Source organism: Anastrepha ludens, chromosome 5 (assembly GCF_028408465.1).
Source record: "Anastrepha ludens isolate Willacy chromosome 5, idAnaLude1.1, whole genome shotgun sequence".
NCBI lineage: Eukaryota > Metazoa > Arthropoda > Insecta > Diptera > Tephritidae > Anastrepha > Anastrepha ludens.
Window position 1 is genome coordinate 89,529,226 of NC_071501.1, and position 11,577 is coordinate 89,540,802.

The following is an 11,577-nucleotide window of genomic DNA, read 5'->3' on the forward strand; positions in this document are numbered from 1 at the left end:
AGCAACTTCGGCTGCCAGAGCCGTCAGCAGCCGATTTCTGCTTTGGTGAGGAGATTTTAGAAGTTTGGCCAGTAGTATACCGTTAACCGGTTCTCAGCGAATTTGACAGAATTAGCTGATAGGCTGACTTAACAGGGGATGTGTTTAGGTTAAGGTTACTTGGTGATATACGAAAAAATCAACATAATCTATGCTTAAGGCGAATTCAATACTGAAGGTGGCGTCTTCCCAAAACAGTTACAGTTATTTTTCGCGATTTTGACAAGTCTGACGTCAGACTACTTTCCAATACAAAACAAATAAATAAAATAAACTAAAGGACGAGAAATAACATGTTTGTCAAAATTTTTTATTAAGTTGTTTCTTTATTCGCTAAAACTTTGCGCTAAAATTTAGTACTATTATACTCATTTTGCTATTACGAAAGCTTATGATATGATATTTTCATTATATCGAGAGCTGTTTATAAAATATTATTTCTTGTAATACTACTGTGGGCAAAAAGTAAGGTGAATTTGGTTGTAAAATGAAAAATCTTTATTTATTCTTGTAAATCAATTTCATCCCCTTCAAAACAATCCCCTCTCGATGAAATACACTTATGCCAACGATTTTTCCAAGCCCCAAAACATGCCAAATAGTCCATTCCCGGTATAGCCATCAGCCCCTTCTTCGATTCAGCTTTTATCTCCTCAATCGACTCGAAACGCGTTCCCCGGAGTGGTCTCTTGAGTTTTGGGAATAGCCCGAAGTCACACGGAGCCAAATCAGGCGAATACGGTGGTTGCGGAACGATATGCGTGGAATTTTTGACGAAATGGTCACGAAGAACGAGTGCAGTGTGAGACGGTGCATTATCGTACTGCAAAAACCAAGAATTGTTGGCCCATAATTCTGGTCTTTTTAGACGAATTGCTTCACATAAACGACGCATAATGCTCAAATGCGCTTGATTGGTCGGTTGCTTCAGGGTCGTAAGCATAAATCCAAGTCTCATCTCCCGTAATGATGCATTTGAGTTTGTCCTGATAGTCTGAAAGCATTGTTTCACACACATCAACGCGACGACTTTTTTCCAAGAAATTGAGAGTTTTCGGTACCAAACGAGATTTGACTTTTCGTAGGCCCAAATGGTCTTTCAAAATGGTTTTCACAGATCCTTCTGATATTCCGATCATATCAGTAAGGTCTTTAACAGTCAACCGACGATTTTTGAGCACTAACTCCTTCATTTTATTGACGTGTTGGTCATCTGTTGACGTCGATGGTCGTCCGGAGCGCTCCAAGTCATCGACACGTTCTCGACCCTCTTTGAAGTCTTTGTACCACTTATAAACATTTTTCTGCGACATGGTCGAATCGCCAAATGCCTTCTGCAACATGCTAAACGTTTCCGAGACCGAAATTTCATTCCGCAAACAAAATTTGATGGCACTTCTCTGCTCAATCAAATCAGAAAAATACACTCTTGGTCGTTTGGTAAACACAAGCGTAAACATATTACTAATAATGACATTCACATGAAAGTTGGCCCAGATGGTATTAACAGTGCTGCCAACTCATGAAAAAAATAACTAGAGCGTAATTTTAATCCCGCGAAGTTTGACAAATAAATTCACCTTACTTTACACAGTAGTATACTAAAAAATTAGGACTAAAAATTAGACCTAAAATTGATTACTAAATTTAGCATGAAAATTTAGTACTAAAATTTTTTTTTTATTAATTATATATTATAAATTAATTGTATATAATAAATTTAATTAGTTCCAACATTTTTTTAGCAATTCAACTTTTAATTTTAGTAATTAAATTTTGATCCTATTATATATGAACTATTTACAAAATTGTATTAAACGCGTACTTTAGTGAGATTCAAACTAAACAAACTAATGAAAACAAAATGTCGCGTATTAAATTGTGAAAGCGCAAATTAATCACATTTCACACGTATTCACATACTCTTCCAATCAGTCGTTGTTCAGACGGCAACGAAGTACCTTAACATAAACTGTATTGATTTGTTTCGTATATCGTTTTTTGCAAACAAATCGCTATCATGGCTTCGGTGACGTCAGCCAATCAGCTGATTCCCTTAAAATCGTTGATAGCCGGTTAACAGTCTGACCTTACCAGATCACTAAAATCTTTTCACCATGCAGTGTTACAGCGTGAACGGCATTATTTTCGAAGAACTGCTGTCCGTTGACTCTGCCAGCCCAAAAACCACACCAAATGGTTGTTGTTGTTGTAGCAGTAACTTTGCCCCGTCAGTGTAGTGTAATCACCGGTCGTCTTCGTCAAGCTCATCTAACGGTTGGCCCAGGAAACTTGCTGTTTCGACAGGTTGGGTCTAGTGTGAGAGGGGTGTTAGATGAGTGGGTTTGATGGGGCATGCAAAAAGGTGGTTAGTGTCGTAAGGTTTGCCTTCACATGCCGGACATATGTTTAATATGTCGTGGTCGATTCTGGATATGTAGGAGTTTAACCTGCTACAGTATTCAGAACGTAATTGACTCTCGGGAAAGTTTGAGCTCTTCGTCTGCAATGGGTGGTAGTTGGACTTCGATGACGGCGTTCGGGGGTTGAGAGCTCCAGAAGGTCATAAGAGTCTCTCGATGAATATCGTTGATTGTCTGTTTGTACACTGTTAGATCCACTAATGGTCGGTCTGTTTTGTCCTGGATCTCGTCCGCGTAATTAAGGAGGTGCCTCCTGATATGCTTGGCAGGTGGCTCAGGCTCAAGCAGGTATTTGCATGGGTGAGACCTGTGATAACACCTTAGCAGAAACTGCTTGCTGAGCAGTTAATTATGCTCCTTCACAGGGAGCATATGGGCCTCGTTATGTAAATGTTGTATTGGGGGCATCAGTAGACATCCTGTCGCAGTCCTTATGGCAGTGTTCTGGCAGGTCTGTAGCTTCGTCATCGACTTTTACCTTAAGTTGCAGTTTGACCTCCTTGTCCAGGTGGTAAAGAGGGTCGCCGTGGACTTAGTTGGGGAAAGTTGTAAGTTCCTCTCAGTGAAGAAGAAAGAAAGGCAGTAATTCGTTGCGGATGCATGGTTTTTCTTTGAACGGCAAATAGATTTTCAGTAACCCAGGTGGCTCAGTTTTACTTCTTAACGTACCCGTTTAGGCGAAAATAAGCAATCACGCATTGGGCGAAATGCACTCCTTGCAGAATGGCCATTTTCATGACTCGTTTGGATTACTTTTGAGAATTTTTTAACTAAGTATCGCTGCGTAATTAAATTTGCCAAAGCCTGCAGTACCAATGTCTGGGAAAAAATTTATAAAAAAAAGTTAATATAACAAAAAAATCGCTGTCAAAGATGTGCATTAGGCTTGAATCACCGCATACTTAGTTTAATATGGACTTCCCCACTAGTTTTTCTGTTATGCATCGCTTGGTCATCGCTTTGTTAACTTGTCTGCTTATATGGCTTATTTGTTGTTGTTCTTCTTCTTCTTTAGCAGAAAATTGATTACGCAGATTGCGGTTAGAGGCGGCCCTTAGCGCAGCAAGTGGCCCAGTGCGTAAAGAAACAAAGCAACAGCAGCTACAACAGCAAACAATGCCATCGCTCGCTGCAATAACGCTTCGTTTGACTGATTGATAATGACATTCCGCACAACAAATTGCCAACAAACCGCCGCAATGCCTCAACAGGCACACACACACACACACATACACAATCACCTGCACATGTGGACCCATTTCCAGTTCCAAGTAACCACTCGTGTGCACCCAAATATGCATTTTTAAGTATTCTCTGGAGGCAGCCATCCATAGCCCTGCCTGCCACTCTTCCGTTACTCTTTCTGCTGCTGTCACCTCGCTCATCATCAACGCTGCATCTTCATTTTCTGCACCACATCGTTCTTTTGAGAAGCAGCTACGCTTGTTTTTTGATTGATTATGATTTGAGCGGATTTCTGTCAACAAGGTTTGCACACAAATACAGAATAAATGAAATAAATGAATTCGTAAAATGGCAACCAGAAACATTGCAAATGAATTGCAGTAAACAGCAACAACCAACAATGACAATGACAATAACAACAGCCGCACAAGGAAGAAAACATTCAAATGCCCCAAATGCTGGCAGCTACCATCTTCCAACAATTGCTGTCGCAGCAATGCATCAACAACCAACCAACCAACCAAACAAACAGTCAACCATTCAAATTTTCAAACAACAGTAGAGCAACACAAGCAAAGGAAATTTTGCAGAGAGGCAAACAAAGAAGCGAGGACAGCAATGGCACCGAGGGGAGTTGAATTGCGCTGAGCTGTGGCGCATGAGTGCTCATTTCGATGCCAAACAATGGCAGTCGGCAACAATTGCAACTACTGGGAATGTAAGTATGTATGTATGTGTGTCTGATATTTTGTATGACTGAATATGCTTACAAGTTTTATATCAACTCGTTTTCTGCAAAACTTTACTGCAGTCGAAAAGAGATGAGAGCATTTTTGCAAAGTGCCATAAACACACCCTTCATTAAAGGATAATCGTGCACTGAGAGAATTTCATGTGATGGGATCAAATTAAAATGGAACCGGTTACAGATGTTTGAATTCAATTTAAAAGTGCTCCCATACACCCATAACTTCTACTCCAAAAGTATTCGAAATTCTTTAATAACACGCAAATAGTTCAAATGTTATTTAATCCATTCCATATTTACGATTGTCTTAGGACACATTAAGATTCAGTCCACTGTGTTGCCGCGCGGAGGCTCTTTTTCTTATCTCTCTTAAAACCACTGAGCGCTTTTGAACGATTTTAAAAGATCCCTGATTTCCACCTTACTGAGATCGTCCAATTCACTAAGAAATTGTGTACCTAAACTTCCGGCTCGCCGTAGCCAAATGGGTTGGTGCATGTCCACCATTCGGGAGTGTGTAGGTTCGAATCTCCGTGCATGAAACGGCAAATTGAAAAAAAGAGTTCTGCTCTCGGCAGGCAATGGCAAATCTCCGAGAGAATTCCCTCCATGAAAGAGCTGCTCATAAAAAACCATTTCCCGTTCGAAGTCGGCGTAAAATTGTAATATAGGTCCCTCCATTTGTGGAACAGCATTAAGACGCACACCACAATTAAGAGGAGGAGCTTGGCCAAATACCAAATTATTATTTATTTTATTTATTTATTTCTTTTTTTCATTCCAATGGTAAATTTACATCTGGATAGAGCAGAACAATGACCCAAATGGTGCGAGATCGTCTCTTCCTCTACCGCATCTAGACAGCAAAAATCAGGGGAATGCCGACTAATGGCAAACATCGGTGGGCCTACAAAGAGGAAAAGAAGGCTAGTCATGGCAGCCACCAACTCAATTCTCCTTTAAGGCAGCGAAGTTTCGGGTGATGCGCCAAATTGTAAATCCAAGCGCAAAGTTCTGGAAACTGTACAACAAATAGCGGCACTCAAAGAGGCAGACCCTACCGCACTGTCTCTGCTGTTGCAGTCTTTGCGATAAGCGAAGCGATACCCGTCGACAACGTGGCGAATGGTTGCGTGATATAGCGCGTAGATATGGTGAATCACGTTTTTTAGTTATGACATATGGCTCGCGGAAAGAAATGCTCTGAAGAAGCAGATTGGCGACATCGCGCCGAGCAACATAAGCAGCAAAACGCCCGAACTAATGCAAAAAATAGTCCCGGGATGGGGGTCTCTCCAGAAGAAGAGAAGGGATTGTTTTATTAGCCACACCACTCGACGCAGTAGACGACGGCCGCTGTAGGTGCGACAGCGTAGGGCTCGTAATGCCTAAAAGAAATATATATACAAAATCAATCATCCAATTTTATTGTTGAATAACTCTTTTACTAAATAAGAAGAGACTGGATTTGTGTGGGGGAGTGAACAAGCCCAAGCACTCAGTCAGGAAGATTATTGTACTACACCCGGGTAGATTACAGTGAAAGGAATAGAGAGACAGGATAGATACAGTATGGATAGTAAGACGAAAAAATTGATTGAGGTCATTCTTCCGCGAATCTTTTGGATTCATTAATGAGGAATAGTATGAACTTATCCATGCTCAGAATATCATACCCCAACATCCTAAGTCTGATTGTGGAGAACGCCGGATGCTCTGCAGTGTTCACATTTTCCCGAAAGGACAGTCATATTGGATCATCAAGCATTTCCATAGGAGCCCTATGCTGACCACAGGCGTCACTGACTGTTACTACAAATTGCAATACTACTACTCGGCCACTTTTTTTCAATTAGCCAATAAGACACGCTCAAGATGGCACAGATTTCCGTAAGGAATACCGTGACCATCTGTCCTGTGGCATAGGAGTACTTAGTGTCTTCGTCTAAGTACCTTCCAGATCCGCTACCATCGCTGGTTTTGGATCTGTCGGGATAGAAAGTGTGCTGATATCGTGTTAACGGATATCTCTGGACTTATCTATTGATCTCTATCTAAGATCAGAACATCATACTTCCTGTCGAAGCTAACAAAAGGCACCCGATTGTCCACTGGCATCGAGAACAGTGTGCAGCGCTCCAACAACTAGTGAAATATCTGACAGTGGCCAGTGTTTTCTCCGTTTTCCTAGGATCCGTTTCGAATTTGTAGATATAGAGGTTGCAAGTTCAGGATGGCATCAAGGTCATCGCCAGATGTCGTACTCATAGCGTACACTTCTTTGCAATCTGGTTAGGGGGTTTACACTGGACTTAACCATAGTAGCTTTCCACCAGACTACGGAAACGTATGTGATAATGGGTGTAATCAGGGTGATGTATAACCAGTGTACTATAGCCGGCCTTAGACTCCATGTCTGGCCAAAGGTTCTCTTACACTGCCAGTAGACTTTTTACTAAATAAAAAACAAAAATAGTTTTGAGTCATGAAAATCTTTATTTGGATCTTTACGCGCTCCAATGCTTCTATGTTTGTAAACTAGTATACTATAGTCTATAGGTACATCAGATATCGAAAATGGACTCAACTATCGATAGAGTGGAAAGCCCTAGTCACCTTAATATTTAAGCTAATCGATTCTTATGACTATCTACAGTCCCTTCTGCTTAGTGGCAGGCGGATCGGCGACAGTCGGTCGGACATGACAGCTAACATCAGCTTTGCCCATCTGCAACCTTTCTCAGCCTGCCAAGCTCGCTTGTGGGTTGAGGTAACCCGTTTGCTAACCATGTGCTCAGAGATCCATGTTAGCATCAGGATATTATGTCTACCGACATTGTTCAGCCTAGTTTACAGTACTTAATTACCTAGTAAGTGGTTGGAGGGCTGTGTAAGGCCATGAGCGCAGCTTTGCTGTCACTGCAGACGCATATATAGTAGATCTGCCTCTCCATCTGTATTCCACAACAAAGTTCATTGCTTCTTGAAGCACAGATGCGTACATTCCAAGAGCAAAGTGTAGTTTTGTCCCACTGGATTCCACGTAGACACCAGAGCCGGAACCGTGCTCGGTCCAGGATTCATCCATGAAAATTCGAAAAGAATGTTTGCCGTGCTGATTTTCAGAGTTTGATCACAATAGAGTCTCTTTTCAAGTACGACTCTTGATGGCATGGAGCCAAGGGGCATAGAGAGGATCGTTGGATCGAATTGCATGCCTTCTCTGTTGCTCAATCCCAGACAGGGGCCGTACCAGTTCCCATTGTGTTTTAGCCTACATATGGTCTTCAAGGCCTCTCCTTGGACGAAAACATCAACTGGGTGTAGACAAACCAGAGCATCTAATGCCGGGCCTGAAGTAGTTGGAAAAGCTCCGGTGTAATAGATGGCTACAGTTCGTTGTAGTCTCGATAAGGTTTCCCTGATTCACACGAGAGAGACTCTGCTCATCCAAACTACTGATGCATAAGTGATAATAGGTCTTATCACAGCTTTGTAGATCCTTAGGATCTTGCTAGGAGGAAGATCTCACATTTTCCCAAAAACACCTTTGCACTGCCAGAAGGCTGTCAGTGCTTTGGATGTCTGTGTTTCATCGAAGGTAAAGGAGTTCCAATAACAGGTGTTATTTTGAATAGCCCGCTATTTCGGTAGATGTCACTTTTGAAGCTGTCATTTTTTGATATTTGACAAGTAGAAGCTACGCCATTAATAAAAATGGAACGATACTCGCTTAAACAACGCATGGAAATTATTAAAATTCACTATAAAAATGGTGTAAATTTGGCAGAGACGGTTCGTAAAACTCGAATATTTTTGGGTCATCGTGAAGCACCTTGTCGGACCACAATACAGAAATTGGTGAAAAAATTCGAGCTGTTGGGACAAGTTAGTGATGTGAAGAATAAAACCCGTGCACGTCGCTCAAGAACAGCCGAAAATATTGCTGTTGTAGCCGAAAGTGTTGAAGAAAACCCAGGTTTGTCCATTCCTCGTCGTTCTTTCGTCGAATTAGGCATTCCACAAACGTCATTGTACCATATTTAGCATACAGATTTGGGTCTTAAGGCTTATAAAGTCCAGTTAACACAAGAACTCAAGCCGGCCGATAATAAACAACGTCGTGTCTTTGCTGATTGAGTCGTTGAAATGCATGAAAATTATCCGGAATTCCATCGAAAAAGCATCTTGAGTGATGAGACTCATTCTCACCTCGGTGGCTTCGTCAACAAGCAAAATTGTCAGATCTGGGGCTCAGAAAATCCAAGAGTTATTGTTGAAAAGCCTCTCTGTCCTCCACGTGTGACTGTTTGATGCGGTTTATGGTCCGGCGGAGTCATTGGACCTTATATATATATAATATAATTGGCGCTCGCACCCTTTTTGGGTGTTTGGCCGAGCTCCTCCTCCTATTTGTGGCATGCGTCTTGATGTTGTTCCACAAATGGAGGGACCTACAGTTTCAAGCCGACTCCGAACGGCAGATACTTTTATGAGGAGCTTTTTCATGGCAGAAATACCCTCGGAGGTTTGCCATTGAATGCCGAGGGGCGACCGCTATTAGAAAAATGTTTTTCTTAATTTTGGTGTTTCACCGAGATTTGAACCTACGTTCTCTCTATGCATTCCGAATGGTAGTCACGCACCAACCCATTCGGTGGCCGGTCATTGGACCTTACTTTTTCGAAAATAAAGCTGGAGCAACAGTTACGGTGAATGGATAGGGCTATCGAGAGATGATTAACGATTTTTTATGGCCAGAATTGGATGGCATTGATCTTGAGAACGTTTATGTGTGGAATGGACAAACCTGCCACACAAGCAACGAAACCATTGATCTTTTACGGGAAAATAACACCTCTTATTGGAAAACACTTCATTTGATTTCTTTGGATAGCTGGATTGTGACTCCTGTCTAACTTGGGTAGAATGAGTCCATCAAGCTTCCTATTTCTGGTCAAGAGGCCAATACCAGTCTTGGAAAGGTTGGCCGATAGCCCACTCGCGCAGCGCCAAGTGTCATCATATGCAGAGTTTTCTGCACTTCTCCACTTCATACTTACATAATTTTTTTCTGTGTACTCTCGAATGATACCTTTGAGTATTTTTCCACGGGATCATGAGACTGTCAAACTTCATGTAAAATAAAATTTTAAATCCAAAAGAATTAATAAGCAAAATAAACTGTCAGCAAACAAAACAAATCAACACAGTAATAAACACACACACACACACGAATACAAATCCTCAGATATTTACCTATAAAAACAAATGAGAATGTCTCAACGAATTAGTGCTGTACGTAGCGATGTGTGAAAATAAGCGTATTTGCAAATAAACTCATATGGACATATTTACACAGCATGCACGAGCAATGCATGCACCGCACGGCAGCCCAGTTGTCCAGCTGTCCGTCTAAATGTTGATATAATAGACGACGGCAAACAAATCGGTAATCCAAATCCCAAGTCAACAGCAGCTCTACGACAAAGAAGATACACACACACACACACGCATACATGCAGCCATATGATACAGGGGGCTTGTGGAGTTTAAGCAACAGTGGCAATGCGTGAAACAGCAGGAAGTGGACGAGAGGACGGCAGAGTAGTGCAAATTTCAAGATGAAGACGAAACTGTGCTGACAAAGTGGCTGACAAAAAAGCAGCGCGGCAGCAACGGAGCACACCTGGGAGACACAGCGCACGATCAGATCAGACGAATGGAAATGGATGGATGGATGAATGAATGATGGCGCAGCAGACGAAATGAGTGGACCAAAAGACAAGCAAATTTGGACGTGTGACCATTTGGCCTGTTGTTTTCGCCTTTGTCAGCAGTGGGATAAATGGCAAGCGGGCAGCATGAAGTGGAAGAAGAAGCAGAAGCCAATGCAGCAGTCACTGCAGCCTGTACATGCGTACACACACATACATACATACGCTTATACCTACATACATACATATGCATGTAGATGGATGGATGTCCCGCTGCTGGTTGCACGTAAGTTTTATGCCGGTATAAATGTCACTTTCAATAAGAATTCGAACACTGCTGATGGCTGAGCGTACAGAGAAAAGCGCGCATGGAGCAATTCATCATCGTCGTTTTGTTGGCAGCGTCAACAGCAGGACGACAGAAAAAACCACTAAGAAAAAACAAAAAAAAATAAAAACAATACACATTCAAGGAAGCCAATTCCACTGCCATTGCCGAATTAAGCTGAACGCTATGCAGATTGAGTTGGTTGAGTTGCTTGACTTCACTTGACTTAACTCGCTTTCCTGGCGACTTCTAAGTAGGCAAATGATGAGTACATCCACGCTGCTGCTGGTGCTGCTGTATTGTGACGTCTACACATGTTTGCCCGGTGTGTATTCCCATGTTTATGTCCTCATTTCGATTTGTATACATTCAGCAAGATCGTCCGAACTGTCACTCGCGCAATAGATCGATCGCTACATTTCGGCGAAGTAGCCGACAAACTGGCAACCGTGGCAGCGCAACAGTTGGTATGCTGCGCTGGCTGCAAAACAAAAAATGTGCTAGTTCAAAAACAAAGGGGCAAGTGGGAAAGAAAAATTATATAAAGGATGCCACATTGAATGCCGGAATCAGCGGGTGATCGACCGAAATTCACGAAAATCACCACTACAGACAATTCAAATTGCTTGCCAGGGATTAAAGCACATTTGGTCTTTGTTTTTTGTGTTTTATGCTTTCTGCTTTCGATGAAGATTTTAAAATGAGCAATGAGCTGGCTGAACGAAGGTACGGTGAAGCAAGGAGGCAGTGCTTTAGGAGAAGCAAATCAGGCGCAAATGTCGTTTACATGTTTAAAATGTTACTTTGTACTAGGTGTGGCTATTATTTTTTTAATTTTTTATTAGAAGGTCATTACGCACTGCGACCTGAGCTGATGTATTGTGAAAGGCCTATTTTTGTAACCCTAGAGTTTTAGGCTTTTTAAAAATTTTAGCACAATTTTGGGTTTGTTGTTCCAAAGATTGCATGGAGATACTACGATACCACCAAGGTGATGAAGTCTCTGTCTGCCCAACGCAGAACATTCGCAAAGCACATGTTCTGAGCTTTCTATGTCCATTTCGCAAAAGCGGCAGACAATGGTCTCAGATAGACCAATATTACTTAGATGATACCTCAGGCTGCAGTGACCTGTAA